General features: G+C 41.0%; 1 pseudogene; it reads left to right on the top strand.

Moving 5' to 3' along the window:
* LOC147436276 (uncharacterized) overlaps positions 1–27265 on the top strand; it is a 194002-nt pseudogene that overhangs the window by 100291 nt on the left and 66446 nt on the right.

Raw genomic sequence — 27265 nt, 5'->3', positions numbered from 1 at the left:
TGACGTGATGGACATGGGCAACCAGTATATATCCATATGTGAAGAATTCAACGAGGTAGTCTTCTAGAATCTCTTGCAGGCAGAAAAGAGCATTGCTGGCCCAGCACATGCCCACTCTCCAATGCTTGCAAATCTCTCGCACTACTTGCTTAAATGGAAGCCGTGTGATAGCTGATTGTATGTGTCTTTTCATCCTTCACAGCTCCTAGAGGATGCATCTGTGCCCCTCGTATCGGCGTCTTCTTGCTTGAGCATGCAAGAACTCACCTGTCGCTCTTCTAGGTCTGGCCTTTTCACGAGCCATCTCTACAAACAACATAAATAAAAACCGTACCACATTCTATGAGTGAATGTCCATTTTGCAAAAGGGGCCCCAAGCAATGATGGTCATTACCAAGGAAAGAAGAGAAGCAAACACGATTCTCCCACTCCTATTTTATTAGTATTGACCTCACAAAATAATACTGCACAAAAGTATAATAGCATACCTCTACAATGTGTGTAGAGATCTATATCAACAAAACGAGGTAGAACCGGATGCAAAAAGAGGGATGAAATCACTAGAGGGGCAGAAGAGGATGAAAAAAGAGGGTTGAGAGCACAAGTGCTGGTGGTGGGAGTTTTTTACTCGTCCTTTTGCTGTTTTCTCACTGTCTCTCTTCTAGGCCTGGCCTTTTCACGAGCCATATCTACAAACAACATAATAAAAACCGCACCACATTTTGTGAGTAAATGTCCCTTTCATAGAAGGGGATCCAAGTGATGATGGTCAATAGCAAGCAAAGAAGAGCACCGAACAAAGTTCTCCCATCCCTATTCTCTTGGTATTGGCCTCCAAAATAGAACTGAACAAAAGTAAAATAGCATACCTCTGCACTATGTGTAGAGATCCGTGTCAACAAAGTGAGGCATAACAAGACACAGAAAGAGGGATGGGAGCACTAGAGAGGTAGAAGAGGATGAGGAAAGAGGGTTGGGAGCACAAGTGCTATAGGCGGGAGTCTGTTACTTGTCCTTTTACTGTTTGCTCACTACGTAGCACCGGCGGGGATAGAGTTAAAATGCTAGGCCGAATGGGAGCACTAAAGAGGCAGAAGAGGATGTGGAAGAGGTAGCAGAGCACTCATCCTTTTAGTATTTGCTCACTGTGTGAATGCTCAGTTGGGACGGGTGTATAGTTAAAATGTTTGGTGGGGGTAGCTACCACCAAACTTAGAAGCATGTGCCTCTTTCATGAGCATCATTACTAATTTTATGGTGGTTGGTTGATCGTACTGCATGAGATCCCAAATTGGTTGTTCTAAATAGGAGAAATAGATAGCCCTTGCCTTTGCCTTTTTTGCAATCTTCCTCTCTGGAAACCTCTCACGATCTTACACTTGTTACCATTAAAGCTTTGAGTCTGTTATCGCCGTGTTTCCATCACCGTTTTGTAATCTTATTCTTAGCCACCTCTTGCGATCTTGCTCTCAGGGACCTCCAAAGCTTTGAGGTTGTTACCTACTACCGCATCACCATCCACCTTGGTGCCATTGGATATTGTAGTGACATGTTCTCTCTCTCTCTCTCTCCCCCCCCCCCCCCGGGTCACTTTCCTCTGCCTCTGTGTTTCACCTCTGTGCGCACCAAAGACACTACATCACGGGGTTAGGTCACAAGGCGAACAATACTTCAAGGGCCGAGAGTAATGATTAGGGTTAGATTAGAAGTACCAAAGCACGATACTGTTTTAGTCACGCAATGCCAAAATTGGCATAGTTACACATTGTACCAATTGGTTGAGAGTCTACATGCATAGTTGTGAGGTTCAAGGCATAGTTGGAATAATAACTCCTTGTGTGATTGTGCAAGGCTATGGTTATTCATTTAATGCTATGTTTGGGCCTAGTGAGTGATTGGGCTTAGATATCTATTACTAGTAACATTTTATGCTATGTTCTAACCCATCTATGCCAAATGGACATTGATACAGCGTGAATTCTATTGATGTTATCACTTGGAGAACCAAGCGAATAGGGGCCTTGGGCCCTTATTCGCATGGTTCTAACTCTGATCACGTGAAATGTGTCAAAAGGACATGGATATAGTGTGAATTGTACTGACATAATCACATGGGTCAGAAGCAAGCAAATAGAGGCCATGGGGGATTCTTCAGCCCCTATTTGCTTAGTTCTGACTCTCATCATGTGACTTGTTATGACCTCAACACACGGGTTAGAACCAAGAAAATAGAGACCTTGAGGGATTCTCTAGGCCCACTAGTCTCTTGGTTCTGACACCAAATACCATTCAATATATAATAATATTTTTGGCTTGCTATTTCTTTTAGACATGGGAAACATGGTCCTGGAGACGGATGATGTAGGGGAGGATACATGTGAAGAAAAACTATACACATTTTTATACAGTTCCTGTGCTCATCACCGTGCACCAGAGCTATCAAGAACATTTAATGTAGGGTTTTCTATCCAGTGGATCATTGATTGCTCAATTGAGTACCCACAAACGCATTTGCAACAGTATGTAGCAGTCATTTGTGACAATTCCCTAGAAATTGATGGCATGAGATATGTGCACCCAATCGATCTTGACCCTAAGAAGCGTGCGGCAAGGAGACTAAATAGTTGTCTAGAAAAGTGTCCCTCCAATGTAATGCTTGTCCAAAACAGATGTCTTAGGCACTATAAAAAGTGTCATTGAGTGGAATTCAACCACAAATTTGTGTGTTACTTGTACTTGTTGACGGGAGTCGGAGACTTCCCAGTCATTAAATTTTGGTAGTTTCCCATTGGCACCAGAGAAAGAGGTAGAGGATGTGGAGGTACAGTTTGACGTAGAAGAAGAGCGGGTAGACGTATGAAAGAAAATAGTTGATGCATGATTAACTCTTGCTTCTCTTTAAACTGCAGCATTAGGAAGCAAGCAAGAAATCCCAATTGAAGAAGGATATTTGCCTCTAAATTGCGCTCCCAGCTCTGCTATGGCGGGAAACACTTGCTACATTGTGCTCATGAATATCATGCATGAGCTAAATATATGAAAGGACTACTGCCTAGCTACAATTGCAAATTTTTGTGAGGCAGATATGGGATTTGTGGAGGATGATGGAGTGGACCAACATATCCTTGATGACACAACTGTCCACAACACACAGTTGACTTCAGGGGGCAATTTATCAAGATACATTCAACAAAGCAAAGTTGAGAGAAGCCAAATTGCCAACAAATGAGCAGTTCCAATCGACCACAAGACAACTTGTCTTGGAAAACATGGATATCCCTATGGCACCTAGAGCCCAAGTAGTGAATAGTCACTCTATTCACTTGTGGGGAAGATCCATGCTGGAAATGGACGACAATCATTGTTATTTTTTTAAGACATTCAAATGGTTTTGGAGATGGCCTAGTGATGCAATATTGAGATCAATTTTCTTGTTTTGTGACAGGTCATTATGTATGATGATAATTTCTTAGAAGAGCAGAAGGCTCAACACATAGGCTTGTCACTAGAGTACAAGGCAAGGATGCGGTGTTGTCTCACTACATCCGGCGTTTCAACCACAAAAGGTTTTTAGAAACAATTCAAGTACTTGACTCTATTGTACGCATCTCACTTATGACCCGTGAATGTTTTAATATTTTTTTGTAGATCATAATATACCACAAGGAATACTCTGAGGACAATGCAAAGTTCCCACTATTTGCTTACTAGACTGTGTGGTGGGTATCCCCTGCCATTGAATGCAGAAAGGCTAATTTTGATAGAGAAATAGTTTTCTCTATGTGTCTTTGGCATCGGGTATGGATGCCAAGCACTCAGAGCCCCCTATTTCATGTGCGTCTTTGGCATTGGGTATGGGTTCCAAGAAGTGAGAACCCCTTATTTCATGCCCTACACAGTTGAGGCTCTGGCAACAGGAGTTGAAGACCTAGAGAGATTAGATCCATATTAAAAGGGCTATTTTGTAGGGAAAGAAGACGCTTAATTCCCATGAGGATGCTACCATCAAGAGAGGAAAGAGTTCGTCTAAGGGAACTGCACGTGGAAGAGGTACATAGTGAGGAAGAAGGAGGTACAACAAAGAGGATAAAAACGATGGGCTTAGGGCCATCTTCTCCCACTCTGGACTCATGATTGTTGCCACGTTGCATGGCACTCCCCCGCATTTGAGTTTCTCCAAGCCCTTTGCTTTTTTTCTTTACGGATGTGTTGTAAAGAAGGTGTAATTTTTGAGCTCTTAAGAAGCTCCTTCTACCTTGCTCTATGAATAGGTCATCTATAAGTCCATTGGTGTAACTCTAATAGGATATTGGCTTTATCCTTTCCTCCCCTATGTCTAGTGTGCTTAAAATAACCTGTTATTGACATGTAGTGGGTCTTTCCCATGCCTTGTGTGGACCATATTGACAATGAGCCGTATGTCTTAGCAAAATATGGGCCATGGTTGAACAATATGTGCTGCATTGGAATTAAAAAAAATGGTAAGTAGAGTAGAGTTTTAGATATTGTTTGCATATAGAGCATGCTAACTCACCATGTAATGAGTGATATGTTTCCCACCCCACCCTATCAGATATGCCTTATTCCAATCCAACAAAGCTACTTGAAATGATGTGAGATTACTTTCGTCCCAAGCATGCTGCTCAACATAGTGGAAAATTTTATCAAGTGATTTCCACACGTTTGCCTTGTAATTTTGGATTGGCCCACCACCAGCATTGTCTTGAACCACTCTATGTAATTGTTTCCATTTTTTGAGAAGGTTTCTCCTCTTCTCTCTATCAAAGTCTTTGAGGCTAATCTCAAGAAACCTTCTGACCTTCATGCCACCTATTGATGCTTTTCTAGGTACCTTGTAACAACTTTGAAACATCTTAGGGTCCTCTTTGATTTTGACATTGCCTCCATGCAAACCAATGTCTGAGAGCACTCCCTCTAATGCTTTGATGAATCTTTTTGAATCACTCTCTGGCTTTAAGGTCCATGCAAAACATATGTACAAATGAACCATCTTTACAATTATTTTGCAGAGTGCATGAAGTGTATAGATGTGAACTCTACTCAGAGGAATATCAAGCACTATCCTAAAAGATTTATCTTTAAGATGTCTGTTGGGAGCTCTACTTCATTGCACACTCTCAAGAGATTGTGCATCAACCATGTAGTATAAGCACGCATTTGCCACAACTGCACCGTGTCTTATGTTTTACATGCACTTAAGAGACTTTAAGTCAACATGTCGTATGTTTTACATGCACTTGAGAGACTTTAAGTCACCTACCATGTGCCACGATTGTTCAACCCATGCACACAGTCATCCCGGAGTATGGCATCTAGGAGGGGTGGAAGGGAACTAAGTAATTAAGGGCAATGTTTGAAGAGAGAGGAAATAGTTTGATGTTAACGTGTGATTTTTTGAAAAATTACCTACTAATGCCCTTATAAATCATCAACAGGGGAAATTTAACTGATAATATCTTCTTGATGAGTGTAAATAGTGTATATACTATCAGAAAATCATAAAAAAATAGTCCTTTTTGGTTATTTTTAATCATTTTTCTTCATATTGAGACTTAATAATGGAAAAATCCAACAAAAGCCAGTAAAGTTGTGTTTTTCAATGATTTTTCTTAATTATTGGATTTTCACTTTGCTTTTTTAGCGCATTTTGTTATTTTCTTTTGTTTGTTTAATAAACATGTCAAAAATTAATAATAAATAGCAAATCGGCTCATATGAAAGCCAAAGATACGCTCATGATCAGAAGAACAAGGCAGACAGACACAAAAAATTTCAATCAAATCGGCAGATGGAAGTAGGAAGCCTAATTAGGCGGCCAAACCTACTTTTGCAGAATTCTTGCAGAATGAGCTACAAGAAATCAATTGAAGAAATTTTTGAGTCTAACAAAGATTTCACGGTTTAGTAAGACTAAAAGGGGAATTTGGGGAAAAATGTATGAGTATAGATACCCAAGGTAAGCTAAAATCACCTCATTTCCACTTGTTGCCTTTGGAGAGAGAGCTTTTTGACCTTCTTCGCACGCATTTTTTGGAGTCCACAGTCGCCTGTTTATATCTCCGACTCACATGAGACATGAGGTGTAAGTTCTATACTTATAAATGATCCATTTTGTACGGTCGATCTCGCTAGTTTAAACCCCTCGAAAAAACCCTAGAATCCGAGCAGTGCACGAAGACCTACGACCAAAAATTGACCATAGCGGCCTGTCAGTTCAACCAAATCAAACGAGACTTAAACTGTAGCATGCCCCTACATGATAGAACACTTTTATATCCACATTGGCCATTTGACAAGGGTCGAGGGGGTCCCAAGTAGAAAAGCTAGGTTTTTGGCAGATGCCAAAATTGGATTCTGACTCCATAGACAGCTTATATACGGGGTATATATACAATGTATATGGTTGGTTTCATAAAATCAATCACGCCAAGCCCTTGAAAAGTAGAAAACAACTCGAAGGCTACAAAGCGTCAAATTTGACATACGAGGTCAAACTGACTCCAAATGGGCCAAAATTGGATGAGTTGCTTCAGGACTATGTACCAGACAAGTCTATAGCCTCAAAAGTGACTAACCAACTCTACATGCCATGTAGTCACAAAAATCCATTAGTTCAGAGTCGACAAAGCATGAAGTGATGCCGACAACACAAAACTTTACCAAATTCAATTTACGACTTGTTCTAGATGTATAGAATATGTCTAGGTCAAAATTTTCAAGTTTTGCAAGAAAAAGTTGACTGCTGTAAATAATCGCAATTATTTACTTTTGCAATCTTTTGGCTTGAAAATGGTATCATCACCCCACCTATCACTTGTGTACACCTATTACATGCCACAATTCAAGTATGAGCCAAAATGATCAATGATAACTTGGAAAATTACCAAAAAATGCAAAGAAGTCCTTTCAAATCAATTTCTGAGCTATATATATGTCCTATTTTTTGATCCAAATCACCTCAAATCTCATACACACAGTCTACATCATGCCTAGAACCACGTTGCTTCAAAAAATGTTCATTTTGATAAAAAAGTAAATAATTGCGATTATTTACTCTTTGACCAACATGGGGAGAAATTGCAACTTTGACCTTCTGGGACCAAAGCACATGATGTCCTAAGTTGCTTCAAAAAATGTTCATCTTGATAAAAAAGTTAATAATCATGATTATTTTCTTTTTGGCCAAGATGGGGAGAAATTGCAACTTTGACCTTATGGGACCAAAGCACATGATTTCATAAGCCCACTAACCAAGTTTGAACAAATTTGGAGCTCAAAATCCCAAAATCCTTTATACCTACTGTTTCAGAGACAAAATGCCTAAATCTGGCACTATTCTCACCCTGTGCACTCAAATGAGCTCACACTTCACTCAAAGCATATATTTGATATATACTTCAAGCCTATAATGCCAAAATTGCAAAAAGTTGAGAAAAATCCTCAGCTGTAAATAATCGCGATTACTTACTTTTTGTTGCAAATTTTTGCTTGGACTTCATGATTTTGATCTTTACATGTTTTTATGTATCTGTGCATGTACAAAAATCGATTTGAAGAAAATTGGACTCAATAAGTTAGCAATTTAAACTGAAGGACATTTCAAAGTGGAATCTGCCAAATTTGCTAATTTTGACACTCTATTCATGTAACAGGAGCCATGCAAGCTGCAGAAAAGGCCAAGAAGAGGGTCTCTCAAAAGGAAAAGCTACAAGAGCTACAACCATACCAATTGGACCCCAGTTCAGTAAAGACAACCAAAACAACCTATCTGTCAGAAGAAAAACTTGAGTAACAGGAAGATTCAAAAGTGAAGAAGGACATCAGGTAGAACTACAACTTTTGCCAAAAGAGGTCTACAATGTCGCAGCAAAGCCTGAAACAAAATAAGCTAACAGAAGGCTTGGACTTAGAGAATTCTACGACCAATAGCCATGTGGTGTAGATTTTCAGAAAGCTTATGAGCTCGCGTCCACAATCAAAGAAGATGCAGATTACTTACCAGCAAGGACACGAGATAGAAGTGGTAATTACTAAAGAAATAGTGGTTGAAGCTTTCAAGTTGCCGACAGAAGGGATGACCATGAGTGCTAGAGACAGAAAGACAGCAAGTACCTTCACCAAGGAAACTGCTGCAAAAACCTTTGCTGATCTCATTCAGAAGCAATTGGAAGAACTAGCAAGATTATATCATCAACACTTCCACTTTCTAGCAAAGAGACCGCCAAGGTACACAACACCCAATTATGGAGTTGCGACTACATTTACACAAGTGCTAAAGTCAACAACCAGGCAACCCATCGATCACGCATAGTATGTATTATCCACACTAAAGGGTACAAAGAAAGAGGGCAAGATAACCTATTTGGGAGCACCTGAAGTACTCACAAGAATAGCATACTATGCTATTGGCATGGCAGACAATTTTCCACCTACCCCAGATCAAAACACATGGATAGTGGGTCAGCACAGCCATCTCCAAGCACCACAAGGTCCACCACACGAGTTTACAAATCTGATGAAGAATATTCAGAGAGCTCTCATGAAGCACATAGCAGCGAAAGCTTAGACGACAAAGAGAGTAGAGTCAGACGTGAGGAGATGAAGAAGAAGGCAGTGGCCGCACATCAAGAAGAGCCTCAACAGAAAAAGGTGAGGATTGAACGAGAAAAAGAAACCTATGAAAGAAGTCGCCAAAAGCTACAGGCGAGGACCCTAGAAAGTGGGTACCAAAAGAGCTAAGGGGGCCGAGAACAAAGAACCCTGCATGGAAAGAAGCAGAAGACCCAAAGGATTTTTTGGAAATAATGTACCAGAAAGCGGAAGCATTAAAGCTAAAAGAAGCCCAAGAAGCTGAGAGAAGAGCTAGAGAAGATGCGTCCAAGCAAGAAAAACAAGCTGAGGCGACACACCAAGGTGAGACCCAGCACGAACAAAGTGAGATGTCTCCCAAACCATCATCACCTGCTACAAAACAACACGAGACCACCCCATGCCAACCCCTCCACCATCACCAACAGATAGATCCATAGAGAGGGAGCCAACCAAAGAAATGGAGCCTGAACCACAAGAGACAACAGATTTTTCACAACAAGTAGCAACTACTTCTGACCAAGCTAAAGAAAAAGAACCAGAGCTGGAAAGAGCAGCAAGTCTTGAACCACAGGACGCAACAAGTCCATGAAGCCTCGAGAAGACAAAGCAGTAGAGGCAAAAGCACAACCTCAAGGGGAGGAACAAACAGCAGCCACATCCCCACCACAAGAATCACAAGAGATTGCCAAAACGTCTAGGCAACTCACAATAACTGAAGACTGGCAGACCAATGATGAGTTAATTCTCCAAGTTAATGAATATGCAAAGCAGATGTAGGAGATGACATAAAAAATATGGTCAGTAGCAGTTAGCCGTAGTGCTAAGGCTAGAGAATTGGAAATGGTGATAGATGCTCTTCACGGAGAGCTAGAGGACAAATTAAATGTCATCATCGATCTACAGAAACAATTCCATGAATTGGAAGTTGAAGCTGAACAACACAAGCTAGCCAAGGAAAAGCAGCAAAAGAAAATGGAAGAGCTAGGCGAACTTCTCATGAAGTTAATAGATGCCTGCAGGACCAAAGACGAACAGCTGGCAGAAGTTACCAAAAAACTCTTAACTACAACTCTATCAATTCAAAAGATCCAAGTGTAGCTAGATGTAGCAAAAACTTCATTGCAATACTTAGAGAAGAGGATCAACAATCATGCAACCTTCTTACGACAGCTAAGAGAAAATCCCGCATTTGCCTCGATCAAAGGTACAAATGAAGTGTATAAATCACTGGAGAAAAAGAACAAAGATCTCGAGCTAGAGCTGAAGCTAGAGCAATCACAATGTAGAGACCTCGCATTAATGCGGGTACAAAGAGAAGAAGAAATTCTCAAGGAGATAGCAGAGCTGAAGAGAGTTAACCAGCTACTGCGAGATGGACAACAAGAGACACAGGAAGAAGAAGGTACATCTAAACAACCCCACATTGATATTCCTTCAGTCTCATTCGCTGAGATGGAAACAAAGCCGGTAGAACGGCTAGAGGAGAAGAAAAAATTCAAGTACCATTAATAGATGCCGATCAAGTGCTGATGGTTGAGCTGTCAAAAGGCTGAAGAATATGCGCTTAAGGAGAAGGTTGCTTAGGAGACGGATGAGCAGTGGAAGGTAGTGGTGGATTGGGAGTTGAGAATTCTTCATTCTGTCAATTTTACTCAACTCACACCCAACCGAATCAATGCACAATGGCATCAAAAAATCATTGCCATACCCCTTGATCAAGGTCGAGCTGCTACAGGTCAAGGAACGACTATCCAAGACATGCAAGAAGAAGATGCAGATGAAGTCCACCCCAACTGGAGAAAGAGCTGGCTGAACAAGAATCCTAGATACTTGATTCTATTCACAAGAGCACCTGCGGAACTTCAAAGAGACCCAAATTTTTGTCCTGTATCAAGAGTAAGGACATGGCAAGCACACAAGGCAATGACAAAGAAGCGGCCTACATGGCTGAATTATCCTAGATTTCCAGCTCTCTCCAGAAAAGGGAACGCCGATAGAGGAATACATGGTGAAAACCCTAACGGGTGCCATGGAATTCTTCAAAAGTCTCCCTGATCTTTCATGTGCTATGCTCTACAAAATTTACCGAATACTGCTCACATGCATTGAAATTTTTCTTGAGCCAAAGCAAGAAGGAGCACTGTGAATGTCCTTCCTTGAGGGAAATAAGGGTCTATGCTAGGACCTAAGCGGCCACCCTTTCAAAGAAGTCCTCTATGGCTTCTACGCCTGCTGCATGTTCTTGCCATCTCATAATATGTTGGAGTTTGAGGAAGTGTTGTACATAGGGTTCTTCACTTGGCAAACAAAGATTTTTGGGATAGTGATTAGCAACCTGACTTCCAGATTTGTAGGCTACTCCACCGTCGAGCTAAAGAATAGAGTCACTATGCAATTTTTGCAAGTTCTAGACAAAGAAGAAAGATCAGATATGAAAAAGCTTTACATGCACTTAAGGACCGCCTCGCCAACCGTCAACCCGAAGAAATTTTTTTACCCATAGAGCTATGTCAAGGGATGACACAGGCGAGGAGGGGGGAATGTTAGCATCAAGCTAACTCGTATACCATTTTTTGAGCTCTCATTGATGAATCGAGAATATTGTAACTCCTATTTTCCGGTAACCTTGTAATTGATGAGTCGGGGCTACAAGCTTCCAGATTGTATCAACTTGTGTTTACCTATCTTTAGTTAGAGCTCCCAGATTATTAGTTTTGACCACCAAAAACCTTGGCTAAGGTATAAAAGCCAATTTTAATAAGTTATTTTTAAGTTTTGGATAATAAAATACACAGCATGAGCTAACCGTGCTCACTTCTCTCCTTCTTGCGCTTCCTACTTCCTCCCCGATTGTCACATTGTAGTCATGTCTATTGCATCGCAACCACAGGTAAGAGCTCTATGCATTGATGTAATCATTTCACAGTATTTCATAGCTTTTGGCATCGCCAACTTGCGGCTTAATTTCATCATGAGTAGGAATTTACACTTCAAAATAAAAAACTAAGTATAGGCGGGGTATGGGGCATCATTGCTAAGCATTTAGATGCATTCTGGGTCGAAAACGACTAGGTCAAAAACTCATTGATGTTAATAATTGTAATTTTTACACTTGACCTAAAGTGAGATTTGAGATCATAAGCATGTCAACTTAGGTCTTATACACATGTCCTAGAAGTTTCATTACGTTTGGAAGTCATTTGATGGTGTAACGGATGTGATTTGTTTGCCGATGAGCAATTAGCTTTTGGTGATTTCAGTCACTTGAGTATAGCTTGATTTAGATGCGAGTTGTTTGTTCTTTTCCAAGAGATTGACAACCTCTTGTAGCCTCTATGCACTAGTTGAGTTAGCTTTATCCCATGGATTGAGAATTTAATCGTGGTTCTCACTACGTCTGCAATAAGATAGGAGTGAGGTTAGACACCCGTCCCACAGCCTGAAAGATAACTAGATAACTTATACTAAAGGAAAAAGGAAGTAAAATATTCTAAAATAGAAAAAGGTAGGAATAACTTGATAAATGCACAAGCTGCTTCAAATGCTTGAAATGTATTCTTGGTTGGACATGTTTGGAATATTGTTTTCTAGTATCATAGTACTACCTTGGAATGTGCACCTACCAAATGGTTCAGTGGAAGGGTGGTTTCTAAAGGGTTAATTTGTTGGGCAGAAAGTTGAACCCAATTTATATTGTATAGTAAGTGAAACAAGAACGGGGAAAGTGATTCCGATCTACATAGTAGGTATCAAACTTGGGAACGAGGGATGCAAGTCATTAGTAAATACACTCATCTTAGGGGAACGCACTGCCAGTTTGCTCGGTCATAACCGGGAGAAAATCGTCAGTCACCTTGAACGAAGGGTGAATTAGAGGACTCTCACCAGTTGACCCTAAAAGGTAGAGTTTAAATTTAGTCTGATGGCTTCGTTTTGAAAGTTGAATTGATAAAAGAGATATTTTGGGGTTAGGGTTCCATATGAGAATACTTGAATGTTATCACCCCCTTGAGTTGGCATCAAAGAGCAGGAGGAGTCATGTCTTGGTATTGGTCTCCAATGGGAGGGATGTCAAGAATCATGGTGTGCCCATTTGGAGGTTGTGCAGTCAGCGGTCCCTTGGCATTGCCCTCACAAGTGGTATCAGAGCTTAGTTTCTCTATTCTTTGCTAGATAAATATTTTTTGTATGAAATTTTGTAGGAAGAGAGTGAGGTATTGACAAAAATGGCATGGGAATATTAAGAAGAGTAAGTTATTTGGTTTGTGCAAGAACAAATGGAGATAACAAGTCTAGAAAATAAAGCAAGAAAAAAAAGAGGCCATGGTAAAGAACTTTGTCTACCTCATCTTTCCTACCAAAGAGAGAATTGAAAATCTGCAAAGAGAGAATTGGAAATCTACAAAGATAGGAGATCCAGTTGGGGGCCATTACTATGATTTGGATAATCTATGTCTACAAATGGTGATAGAAAAATTGGGAGTAGGTCCTAAGTACTATTGTTGGACCCTTGTTGAAACAGATTGGCATTGTATTTGGGCTCGCAAGTCATTTTTTATCCAGTTCTATAATATTATATTTGCAATACTATTAACCCTAGGGATTTAAGGGCAATCCTCTCAACAGCATGAAATGGAAGAACTTAGCATTTTACAAAATGCTAAAGAAGTGTTTATCTTGATCCTTAATTATTTCCCCAAATATAGTTTTGGACGTGATAAAAAGAATCCATCTTTTGAAATGTCTAACTTTTCATGAGACCCTTGCGTATTTGTGATATTTATGAACCTAACGCTGAGAGGAAGTGGTTTTTGTTTTTGCCACAGCCATAAAAATATTCCACGTAAACTCCCAAGAGATAGAGATACTTGGGACTTGCCTGTAGCTAACACTTCAAATTTGGTGTTTTCTGATATACGAGTGCCACCAACACCTCAAGCTGTCCCTGTAACACATCAGATGTCTCTTGCTACAACACTCATAGAAGATTTTGGACGTGACAAGGATATGAAGGCCTTGCTCAAATTTGTGCAACCACGTTTAATTTTAGGCACGGGTGATGATGTGCCTACCTAACTAGAGGAATTGATAATTCAGATGGATGACTACTTTGCTCTTGCCGGCTACAATGCGGTTGCTCAAGGAATAATGGGGAGGGCTAAGTTAGAAGGACCAACAAAAACATGGTGGAAGCTCAACTGCCAATCTCACCAAGATGTTGAGGTGACCCAGAGTTCGGATGAGTGAATGAATCATCTCAAGGAGTGATATCTTCCCCTAGACTACTCCACCACTAAGATGAACAATTTTCTTTCTTGCAAGCTGAGGAATAGATCTGTTAAAGCTTTCTATGAGGAGTTTGTCTGACTTTCATGATATACTCCTCTCATAATAGAGGAACAAAAGCTAAGTCACTTTATCCTTGGGCTTGGAGGAGATTTGGATCCCAAAGTAGAGTCCCTTCAACCCACCTCACTTGCAGACGCTCTTATCCGATCCAAGTCAAAGCATAAGAGCCTTTTTAAGGGAGGCACTACAACCGATAGGAAGCAAGAACTTCCTTCCTATACGAGTCAACCCTGTCAAGCAACCAAAGTAATTTTATACCAAAGCCAAGTGCCCATTCCTAATCACCATCGTGTTCTGTTCATGTGAATGCTCTTCCAGTCACTCAAAGTGGAAGGCAAATTCAGTGCTATGAGTGCCTGGAATTTGGTCATAAGAAGGCCCAATGCCCTAAAGGAAATGACCCTAGTAATTCTAGACCCCATCTTAACCTTCAAAATCCGCCCAATCAAGGGGGACAATTCAAAAACATTGGAGCAAGAGGGAGAAATCCAACCCAAGCAAGAACCCCCTACCAGTCATTTCCATGCTCAAGGGCCAACCATCAACCCCCCTAGATGAGCTACAGTAAACTTTGTTTCAGTAAAGGATGAGATAGATGAACAAGCCAATGTTTATGCTGCCTTGGATGTTAATGACCGGAATCAACAATTCCCTACTCTTCGACTAAGAGAGAGTATGAGGATGGAGCTAGAGAAAAATTTAGACATGAATGGGCTGAAGCTGCTACACAAAATGTTTTAGGAGGTTTTGGTCTAGTGGAAGGGCTATCCCACTATAGATGCTTCCTAGGAGGACCAAGAAAATCTTATTTATGGGTTTATTCACATTTTGTAATGTGCTTTCTCTTTTTGTGATCTTATTAATCTTCCCTAGCCGATGTAATTGATGAATATAAGCTCCATCTTGTTACCTTTTTGTGTCACCCAAGAAATATAACCTGATTGTTTTTGCTACATAATAACAAGATTAGTGTTATCCTTTGTAACTCGGATCACTACATAGAATTGAAAAATAAATATATAAATAAATTTAGTCATGTTTGTAATTATCTCAGAGATTTCTACAAAATACCTGACATAGGAAGCCAAGGACAAATTTAATTGTGTTTGTCAAGAAAAATCAAAGAAAGAAGGACTCAAGACAAGAAACAAGATCTTAATATACGATGAACTTGTTAAGAGATACAACGATTTTTTTTTTTTTTTTGTACAAGTCAATAATCCCATCCATCACATGATCACAAAAGCAACAATCACAAGCAGGGCACATATTAGGCCTTTCCGCTATAGGAAGAATTCAATGTGAAATTGTTGCACATATCTCTCTAGTATGAGGTGAGAAGTTAAAGGGCCCTCTAAGAGGTAAACCAATGTGAGGGTAAAGATATATCTTTTGATGGGGAAGAAATTGTGCAAGCAAAAAGACTCATTCAAAAAACCCTTGATGCATTGACCTCATCACACAGTAATAAACCGACCCCAAAGTGTCACCCTTGTTATGCCTCAAAATGTCCACCATTTGGTTTGAGCTATTAAAGTTCCCAAGTGAGGGAAGAGAAGCCACTCATACTGCTCCACAAAATCTCTCCTTATATATTCACTTGTTTGCTGTAGATGGGGAATGGCCATAGATAAAACTAGCTCTTGCCACCGCTCCATAAGTAAGATAATGAGAGACACCCTAAAGGATTAAAAGAGATAACCCTAAGAATATCTTGGCAACGAGATGGGAAGAAAAGAGAAAGATGAAGGTAAAAATATTGTAAGATATGAGGATAGATTGTGGCTTATATAGATGATCCAACTACGAAGACTGAATAAATGTTACCTAGAAGTTAAAAGTGTAACTTGTGGCTAAACATTTATCCTTACCTTTATTGTTTTGATTTGAGGATAAATCTTTCTTTTTGTTGGGGAGTTTGTATGGGCCTCTTCCTAGTTCTCACTCTTGACCGACGAATCTTATCCATCGACTTTTCTTTTTAAAAGATGTTTAAGTAAACTCGGGCTAAATCCAAGTACCCTAGTCTACTTCCAAGACGCTTTCGGTTTACACCATGGGACATGGACGAGACATGGACATAACCAATGCATAGCCCACAATACGGTCTCACAAATCCATAAGTTCAAAAAGAAAGAGGGAGAGTCTGTCAGGAAAGCAGCCTTATGGTTGAAACAATACATAAAATTTTGCCCGGTGGAAGAATTATCTACTCAATCCAAACTCATGTTGATATTTATCCAGGGACTAAGGAATGCAGACCTTCAAAAAGATTTGCACATGAAGAAAAGACCCACCTTGAATGAGTTAACCAAGGAGGCTTTATTCCTTGTAGACAATTGTGCGATCTACAAGGATGGAGAACAAAAAGACAGAGATGATGATTCATCATCACAACAAAGTGGAACTAAGTTGAGGATCCCTCAACCTATGGTCAATAAAAAATGCTTGCTTATCTTTCCCTCAGTAATTGCCTTATTTAGTTTCACAACATATACTGATGTCTTCCTCTATCCCAACACCGGTAGTAATCAAAGAATTAATGTGAACCTCATGGGTTTCTCCATAGATTTTAGAAACACAAACATTGGAGACTTTCTAGGCTCTTGGCACAATGAGGTTCTAATTTTACTTTAAAGGGAGAGAAGAGTTTCTCAGCTAATTAAGACCGACAATCCATTGACATGGAAACCTAAGCTAGTCCCCACTTTCCACCCCCACACTCACATATTAAACTTGTTTCCTAATTACTACCACATGGTTTTTCATAACACAAAGTTCCTTTCTTATATTTTTTGTGAAATATTCCTTAAAATAACCCTTCAAACATTATCAAATTGGCACCAAAACATTCTTTCCTGTAAGAAAAACAACATATGATCCTTCTTCATTAAAACATCCAAACCCCCATACAACCAAATTATCTTGAAATCTAGGCACAAATCCACAAGATTTTCCTACAATCTATGCACAAATCCATAGGAACTATCTTGCAATCTGGGCACAACCCGCAAGATATGTGCACCCATATGCACTTTGCAGCGTTCACTCTACTAATCCCTCCTCCCTAGATATCAAAAAGTGAGTTTTGACTATATCAGTATAGGGTTTTGAATGAAGAAGGTTTGACAGTTCTCCTACTAGGAAAACAATCATGTCCTACGATTAAACGATTTATTTTCCAAACAGTCCTTTCCTATAAAAGAGAATTATGAAAACATATGTCGCAGCTACAATGGATTTGGTTCCATTTTGAGATTGTTTTCTTCTTTGAATATTCTAACGTCTATGCAATGTATGCAATAATTAAGTAAATTACTCTAACCTTATCTATTTCAAGGTTGGTGCTTGGCGAGTTTGATGGTGCGTCCTCCATTGTGATTCTTTTTCCTGTATCAGTTTCTTGACTACTATCAGCCTCATCAAAGTGAGTCTTGCTAACATGGTTCCTTTCTAGACCCATCTTCACCACAACTTAGTTAACTTGAACTTATGTAAGTCTAATTTGACAAAATTCATTTGTACCATAAGGAAGTTTCCAAGTTCAATGTCAAATGTTCAACAAATGCAAGATCAAGACAATAACAGGGATGAAGAAGAAGATCGACTATCTCCTACGACAGTCAAATTCAGCATATGTGGAGAAATAGGACTCAAAATCACATGTTCGACAGTTATAGATCCAAAAGTGACAAATAATCTAATGACTTATGGAATGTGGATCATGATGGGAAAGCCACAAATCAAAGAGCTACAAGAAAACACAAGTTTAAAAATGCCGATTCCTAGCTTTGGGGTGGCCAAGGCCGTACTCAAGTTGAGTATCAGGGAGTATAGGATATTCTCCACATAATTGAATCCCATCACATCAAGGAAAGTCTAGTCTTGATAGAGAGCTGGAGAAATATCTTTTTTCAACCACAAGGAAAAGATTCAACAACAACACCAAAAGCCCCAGAAAAACCTCAAGTACATGCAAACAAGAAACAACCAACCATAATGGGAAAGGTAAAGCTAAAGCAACCACTAAAGTTGATCAACCTTACAAGATGATTTTACCTTCAAAGAGCCTACATCACACTTCCCATAAAACTTCTACATCAAAAGTCACACCATCAATGATGCAGTGGAAACCAAAGCAAAAAGTCTACCAACCAAAGTTTCCATCACAAAAAAGCATCCAAAAGAGGCCGAAGAATGTCAACCAAGTATGGTATCCAAATTGAACATTAAAGTCAAAGACCCAATTTGGATACATCAAGCACGGGTTCAATTTCAACAACCAAAGGTTGTCGGGTGAGTTGCATCAAATGAGTCAATCACTGCTCAAGGCTTCTTCCAGGGAAACACTAATGTTTGGGCCAAAAAGCCTAAAGTAACAGCCTGGATGTACTCACCTCAAGAAATAAGTCCTACACGAAGCAAGCTGCACTATCCACAAAAAAAAAACAACTCAAGCAAGAGAAAGAACAACCACAATAGGCAGAAGACAAAATCAAAGAAATAATCAATACGACAAGTATGGGTACCAAAGTCAGATGCTCGTTAAGCTACCCAAGAAAGACATGTGGAGCAGCGGATGATTCCAATCAAGCTACTAGAAGCAAAAGGATTTTATGAAGGTAACACTCAAATATGGTTACCAAAAGTTGTAGCTCAATCTGGAACAACCAAGACAAATCAGCGGCAGCACAATATTCTATCCAAAGGCAAGCAATGACAACCAAAAGCCAACAAAAGCAAATTGCAACCAAGGCTGCTACAATCTCTAGATGGATACCTTGTCATCAATTACAAAAGCAAGGCTTCTACAAAGGAAATCATCAGATCTGGCTACCAAAGCCTAGTGTCCATCAAGTCATTGAGTAAAAGGAGAAAATACAAAAGACGGTCACACACGAACCAAAAACAAAATGGGTTACAAAATCGCTAGTGGAAACTCAATCACAAATAACCCACACACAGATTCAACCACTTCTCGTGGGAGAGAAAACAAAGGCTCCAGTAGTCTCTACAGCAGCTGAAGAACTTCTTTCACAAATTAGTGACAACATATGACAAGCAAGTCAAAAGAAGCCAAAATTTTCCAACCTACCCAACAAAATGGTGGCATCCAAAGACCAACACAATGGAAGAGGCCTAAATTTCCAGAACTTATGGAATTGGGTTTCTAGCCTTGAACAGGTACGTCCAAGTTGCCATTAAAAATACATGGCATAAAAGTCAAAGTCACATAGCTAAGCCACTAATGAGCGAGGTGCTAGTCCAAATCTTCATGTAATATTCTATGTGGTCTAAGCACCTTAGCTATACTAGGTTTTGCTCAAGCTGGAAGAGTTGAGCATATTTATGTTGTATCGCTCATGCTGGTATAGGTGGGCATAAGAGTCAAAGTTGTTGTAGTATAGTGGTGAAGTGAAGGAGGAAGTCCAAAAGACACTCACGCACTCAGGAAAGTGAGATATGAGTGGACAAGATTCTACATTGAAAACCCTTCTTGGAAACATGGAAGCTATTGAGACGTCCTTTGATGTCACATGTGCTACATTTGTTCCATGAAGCACCTATCAACTCCATCTCATACACTACATGATTTTGTTTGATAAATTACTTGTATGCATATAGAGTGTCCCATAATTGGCACTTGAATTAGACACTCTTCCTTTGTTTCTCTCAAGCACTCACCTTTCATGACATGTACTTCAAGGGGAGCTGTTTAACTCCAATAAGAGCGTATGCCAAAGGCACTTTTTTCACACCGGGTTTTTTTCCCTTTGGTCTTCCAGGTTTTAGACCCTAATCTAGAAACCATCATCATCATTTTCTTGTATATATTACTTCTACATCAGCAATAAGGAAGTGGCTACCCAAATAAATCGACAACAACTTGGAGCTAGAGCTCCAAATCAAAACACACGTATCAAGAACATCTCTAATCTTCATGGGCGACAACAAGAAGGGACAACAATAGCAAGTCAAAGAATGACCTAGAACAATAAGCAAGGATACCTTTAGCAAATGAACTATCCACAACAATCAAAAGTAGCTCACATAATGCTTAATGGTGGTTATCTATTGTAGACAACTCACATTGCAGTAGCAAACCCGTCAGAAAGTCCACGCCACAAAGAGGGTCAGTTCTACAAACTCAAACACATCAAAATACATCTTACGACGGCCAAGACTGGCAACAAAGAGGAGAATACAAAACAAAAAGAAAAGTTCCCTTGATAATCAAAGCTAAAATCACATATCAACAACATGGTAGCTATGCATCACTCAAGGAACAGGGGAGTGTCATCAATGACAACGCACTTCCCAAGATGGAGACCAACCTTAAAGACAAAGTTGAAGACAACTCTATGACAAGACTACACAAGGTCATGTCAAGGGACGACACGATTTAGGAAGGGGGGAATGTTACGAGACAAACTGAACGGGCGTCCACCTGGCTGGACACGTAGCCGGACACCACATTTGCACTGTATTAGTTTTCCGAGCTAGTGTAGTGATACTCTGTGTAAATCATGATTCCAGAGTAGCATGTCAGTTTCCTGAGCTGTAATGTTGTCATGACATTTGTAAAAGTCCATGTGAACTGGCCACTGGCCATTTAGAAAGCCCTAGGTATAAAGGTCAATAACTTTAATGTGAAAGGAGGCGTATCTTTAGAGAGGAAAGAGCTCTACTCTACGGAGACTCAAGCTACGAAGCTACTCCAGCTTGTAATCATCGCAACTAATGATTGGGTAATCCATTTTCAATTTTGAAACTTGCATTCTGTTCCTCTTTCTTTACTCTTTCATTCAAGTGTAAGCATTGTTAGTTTTGTTGAGGTTCGCAACTACGCATTAGTGAGCCTAATATTGAGATTTGAGTGCTTAAATCATTGTTTTTAGTCATTTTGACCATAGGAGAGTGTTCCTAGACGATAGGGAGACCTTTTTGGATAGTTCTATTAGAGTTTTTAGGACCTTTTTCATGATGGTTTTGGTACCTTGTTGGATTGCAACCAGACTCGGTAGGATAGTGTCCCTAGGTGTCCTACCCTCCTCCTAAAGATTCGTTGCATTTCAAGTACGTTCGAGTGCCGAAATGGCGTGATGACCTAGAGCTGTGAGAAAGGACATACACAGATTTCCATGATCATTGAGTGTTGGTTTGCTTGTAGAGTTATTGTGTTTGCTTGTTAAGGTTCACTTCTTGAGATTGATGATCTCAAACACTACAAGAGGCTCTTCATATTAGCAACGCTCACACAGCGACGCTCAAATTTTTTTTTCCCGGCGTCGCTATGAGCGTCGCTATAAGCGTCGCAAATTTACAAAGAAATTTGCGACGCTCATAGCGACGCTTATAGCGACGCCGGCTGGGGTAAAAAAATAACCGAGCGCGCCCAAAAACTCAGATCTCAGATCTGAGTTTTTCGGCGCCCTCAAGCAAGGAGCAGGTAACGCTCTCCCTCACTCACTCTCTCTCTCTCTCTCTCTCTCTCTCTCTCTCTCTCTTTCTTCTTCACACACACACACACACACACACACACGAGGAGAGGAAGGAGAGCCAGGTATGCTCCTTCCCTCTCCTCATTCTCATGTTCCCTTCCCCTCTTTCTCTCTCCCTCTCTCTCTCTCTCACACACACACATACACACACACACATAGTGTTTTTGAGAGAGAGAGAGAGAGAGAGAGAGAGAGAGAGAGAGAGAGAGAGAGAGTACAAACAAAAACAAAAACGCACACACACATACATAAACAAAGAATGCACACACACATTGAGAGAGAAAAAGAGAGAGAGAGCATGCATAAACAAAAAACGCACGCATTGAGAGAGGAAAAGAGAGAGAGAACATGCATAAACAAAAAACGCACACATTGAGAGAGGAAAAGAGAGAGAAAACATGCATACGATCCAAAAAAACGCACACACATTGAGAGAGAAAGAGAGAGAAACTAATTTAACGTCGTAGGAAACTAATTAAAATTAAAAGACCTAAAGATCTAGCCGACGAGGAGTTGAACTGAAGACCTATTATTCAAGAGGGAAATGTCATAATCAATCTATTATACTTGGCATGGGTGATAGAAAGGTTATACCATTTATCTCTTTTTATTGGCACACACATCCACACACGCGCACACACACAAGAAGAAGAGAGTTATAACGTCGTAGGAAACTATCTTAAAAGACGTTAAAGATTAGGTTATATGTAGACTTACATTAAATTAGATTTAGGTTTATTTTTAACTAGATTTACGTTTATTTAAGCTAGATTTAGATTTACGTTATATTAGATTAGATTTAGGTCTCCATAGACTACGATGCCTGCATGAAGCGGGTGAAGAAAGCCCTCAATGGAATATAGGGTATTGCTACCTTCACTCATGGTGGGCTCCGTCGATCCAAAAGTACTGGTGAAATGTCTTCAGAAGATAGGGAAGAAGGTGGATCTTCAGGGCGGCAAGAGTCACTACATCCCCGACACAATGACCATCTAGACAACCTCTAGTCATTAGACTTACGTTAAATTAGATTTAGCTTTATTTTTAGTTAGATTTACGTTTATTTAGATTTATGCTTATTTACGTTAGATCGAGTCCACGCAAGAATTACTTACGGTTTAGGGTTTAGAGTTAGACGAACAGTGAAAAGATCTACTGTGAAAAGATGTTAAGATGAAGTGAAGTGCTATAGCTAGAGAAGAGGCAAAGGGATTTTGTCCACTACATGCAGTATCATGTAGACGTGGGTGTGTAGATTTCTTGTACCCACAAATATAGGTATTGACCAATAAAGACGAGATTATAACCCGGTGGTTCTGATCTCCGTGCACCTCTAGACCGAGGTGTGCGGGGATTGGACAGGACTAGAGAATGTGAGAGAGAGAGAGAGAGAGAGAGAGAGAGAGAGAGAGAGAGAGAGAGAGAGAGAGAGAGAGAGAGAGAGAGAGAGAGAGAGAGAGAGAGAGAGATAAGACGAAGAATGCCAATAGAATATTAAATTTGTTGTCCAGGTTATAAGTTTTTTATCCTCATTATGAGTAGCGACGAGGATGTGGGACCGTCCAACCGAAACACCTATCTCTCAGCGAGGGTCTTATGTCCTTGTAATCAATGCAAGCATGCTGTGCGACGGACAAGACGTGTTTCTTTGCAGCACGTTCGCGAATTTGGCGAGTTAGATCCATCTATTATAGATCGAGTTGTTGCCAATTATAACTCGTCGGACTCTGACGCTGGCCAACAAGCAGCAATCTTGCAACCCAATAGACGTGTTCGCAGGCGCTTTGGTCAAGCAGCATATGTGAGGCCACAAGATGTAGCCTCTGACAGCTCGGGGGATGATCATGCAGAGCACATTCCCAACGAGGCAATGTTTGAGCCCGAGATTGATGAAATGATCGAGACGATCATGGATTCAGAAAGGCTTATCTATGATGATATGAAAAGTGAAGCCGATACGTCATTGTATAATGGAGCACGTATGTCTAGATTGAAAGCACTCCTGGTTCTTCTCAACATGCAGGCAAAGTTTGGATGGAGTGACACTAGCGTCACAACGCTTTTCAGGTGATCTATTACAGTTAGTTTACTTTAATAGAACTCTAAATGTATAATGATCTGATAGATTTTTACACGACTGTATCATATTTTTATGTTGTGTAGATTGCTGAAAGAGCACATACTACCAGCTGACAATGTGATGCCAGATTCCCGAGATGAAGCAAGAAAGATTTTGCGAAACTTGGGGATGGATTACAATTCTATCCACGCTTGTCCTAATGACTGCATTCTTTTCAGAGGGGAATACACAGACATGGAGAAGTGTCCGAAATGTGATTCCGAAAGATATCGAGTAGATCTCCACGGGACAAAAATTCCACAAAAGGTTTTGCGACATTTTCCTTTGCCTCCTCGCATCAAGCATTTCTTCGAATGTAAGTCCATGGCCGCCCTAGCATCATGGCATGAGGAGAATAAATCTTCGGATGGTGTGCTACGAATTCCTGAAGATTGCGCAGCCTGGAAACAATATTGGCCGCAAACAGCGTCTGATGGATCGATAAAACTCCCTAAAGCACCATGGATTTTCACAGGAGCCCAAGAACATAAAGTAAAAGAGGCCATTCGATCTTTGCGGACCCCCACTGGCGTAATGCACTCGCTCCGAACGTGTTTTACTAAAGAAGGAAAGCTTACCGGTTTGAAGTCACACGATTGGCATAAAATGTGTCAGGTACGTTCATAGTGGACTTTAATATCATTGCATAAAATGTGGACTTTAATATCATTGCTGCACATACTTTACAGTTTATTTGACCGGTTGCCATTGAGGGATGTTTGTCTCTCGACATCCGTAACACAATCTACAAACTTGCAAAGCTGGTGCAATGGATCTCACAAAAGGAGATCAACGTAGACTCCATACCATTCGCCAAACTAAATGCTGCGGAGCTTGTGTGCATGTTTGAGAAACATTTTCCTACTACAATGCTAACCATTCAGGTGCATCTTCTTGTTCACATAGTTGATGAGGTGGAAATAGCTGGCACAGTTCATTCCAGATGGATGTTCTTCTTAGAGCGTTTCATGAAAACGCTTAAGGGATATGTGCGTCAAAAGGCACGTCCGGAGGGTAGCATGGCAGAAGGTTGGTTGGTATTAGAGTCCCTAGTGTACATTGGAGAGTGGCTAGACGGATTTGATAAATCCCGGGACACGCTATGGCGAACCATAGATGATGAGCGCATATCTGGGATTGTCATGTGCAATCTCGGTGTTGAGAAGAAGATGACGGAAGATCTAGAGGCTAAAATCAACCGATTTTGCATGCTTCACAATCTAGTGATGCAAAAGTGGATTTCACAATATGAGGATGCAAAGCAAGAGCGACAAAGGGCACGAATCGAGTGGAGACGGGGAAGACGATCACCGATGCACTATCCAGCGGTTCTGGAGAGCCTACCAACCTTCATGAGCTTAAGATGGTTGCACAACCAATTGAAAAGCGCACAACAATGCGGTGACGAAGTGACTGAAGAAGAGTGGGAGTACTCTCGGGGTTGCGCGACCAAGGTAAGTTTGCAATGTACGACTAGCAAGTGACTTTATTTATAAACGTTTGAACGGCCACTCATAATCTTTGTTCGTTGTAGTATAAGTCATACACAGCAGCATGGTGTAAAGGTCGACATTTTAGGGTGGAACGAATCGACAAAAAGCGTTTTACTCAAGATTGTGGAATCATGGCAAAATTTAAACAGTCTAGTCGACGACATTCCTCTGATGCAGATCCTGTGGTGGCGGAACTCACTTACTTCGGCACGCTGCAAGAGATTTTGAGGATCGATTACAGAGGATTTTTTGTCGACTTGTTCGACGTGCAATGGTTCAAGATAATCATGGAGGGTCGCAACGCTACTGTGCGTAGAGGAGAGTCTGGTTTTCTTGAGGTGGATTCTACTAAGAAATGGACTGACCTAAGAGACACTTTCGTACTACCCGAGCATTGTGAACAAGTAAGTATGTAAATAGTTAACATCCCCCTTTTACAAGTTATGTGCTTGAAAGCTCTCATGTAAGTTATGTGGCTCTGGCAGGTAGTATTTCATCCTACAAAGTCTACATCAAACTGGTGGTACATCATAGAGGTAGCCCCTCGTAGTGCAAGGACGTATGAAGGCTACCATGTGCCAATCACAACGACATCAATGGAGGAGATCAGAGAAGATGCTCAATCAGAAGCCGCTGCGGTGGTGCCAGACGAGCATCAAGATGCTACTACTCTATATGGGGTGCATGCAGAGGAGCTACAAAATGAAACAGAGGATATGTGTTTAAACGGAGAGCTCTATATAGATATAGGAAGTTATGCTGAGTTATGCGAGGATGAGAGAGAGATCTCTTAAAGCCACAAATATTGTATTTGAACAATTTTGCTCCGTGTTGTAAAAGCTCTGGCTCTCTAAGTACCTTCCATGGTGTATAACGCTCTTTTCTACTCGCGCTCACATCTTTTAATTGAAAATTTTGAGTTTTCGACTTGCCTCTTCTATCACTCGATTCATTGCGTCATTGTATTTATATGCGTCATTACGTCATTGTATTTAATGGTCTTTGCGTCATTGTCTACTCTATTCATTCAATATTAAGTTTAAATATTCGTGTGTTTAATGCAGGTATGGATGATGAGGAGTTTCTTTCTTCTTTGTCACCGCAGCAGAGACAGTGGTACGTGGAGCGTCATCGCTCTGGCGCATCATCGCGTGTTCCTACACCATCCGCATCTCCCTCTCTTTCGGAGCATTCGGCGCGCTCCGAAGCTTCGGCGTCGATGAGACGAGCTTCACACTCGTCTAGACACCGGCGCTCTAGTGGTGGTGGTGGCGGTTGTTGTGGGGATTCCGCCACCGATGCCTCCACACCGCCTCGTGTTCGACGAGGCTCTTTACCCTCCCCTTCTTTGCCCGCCCCCACACCAGCCATAGCATCGCCATCTACGCCAGGTTTTGCACGGCTGACTATTCCTAGAAGCTACACACCTCTACCTACTCCGCCAGGAGCCACCCCACTCGACACTCCTCGCTTCGGGGCCCAGACGCCGGTGGAGACACCTGACGTCCGTACCCCCATCGACACGCCGCTAGAGACCCCTGCCGGGACACCCAGGTTCACGCGTCACCGGCCAGAGGGCTTGCCTTACTCCGTCGACATCAGCGGCGGCATCATCATGGATGATGACGGCAAGAAGGTGATCTCGCGCATGCGTGGTCTTTGCTCTCAGCTGTTTAGACACTATATACTAAACAAATGGAGTGAAGTACCAAGTGATTTAAAAAACAGAGTCATCAGCATACTTCATGATGAGTTTCCCGCTCCAACACGGGATCAGCGCTTCAATGAAGACCTGATGAAGATTCGAATGCGCGAATACTGCAAACACAAGCGTTCCGAAGTGCAAAAAGCAATCAAGAATGGGTGGAATAGGCCAGATTGGCTGGCCAAAGAAGATTGGAAGAATGCGAAGAAAGCAGCGCGCGAGAATCCCGACAAGTGGAAGCAACAAAAGGATGCAGCCAGAGCGCGAGTAGAGACAGGGAGCTCGCACCACTTGGGGAGCGGTGGATGGGCATCATTTGAGGCCGATTTTGTAAGTCTTTTCACATTGCTCTTTATGCATGTTCGATAGTTTAGGGTTTATGAGTTTTTTAGTTCTAACATAATGAAATCTTTGTATGTTTTGACAGTGGTCGATGACAGGACGTGATCCCACACCGTACGAGCGCGAGTACGCAGGCAGGAAG

The sequence above is a fragment of the Adiantum capillus-veneris genome, chromosome 18, assembly GCF_014529385.1.
Source record: "Adiantum capillus-veneris isolate H3 chromosome 18, ASM1452938v2, whole genome shotgun sequence".
NCBI classification, from domain to species: domain Eukaryota; kingdom Viridiplantae; phylum Streptophyta; class Polypodiopsida; order Polypodiales; family Pteridaceae; genus Adiantum; species Adiantum capillus-veneris.
The sequence above is the reverse complement of the archived record's forward strand: the minus strand, read 5'-3'. Positions and strand labels throughout refer to the sequence as shown.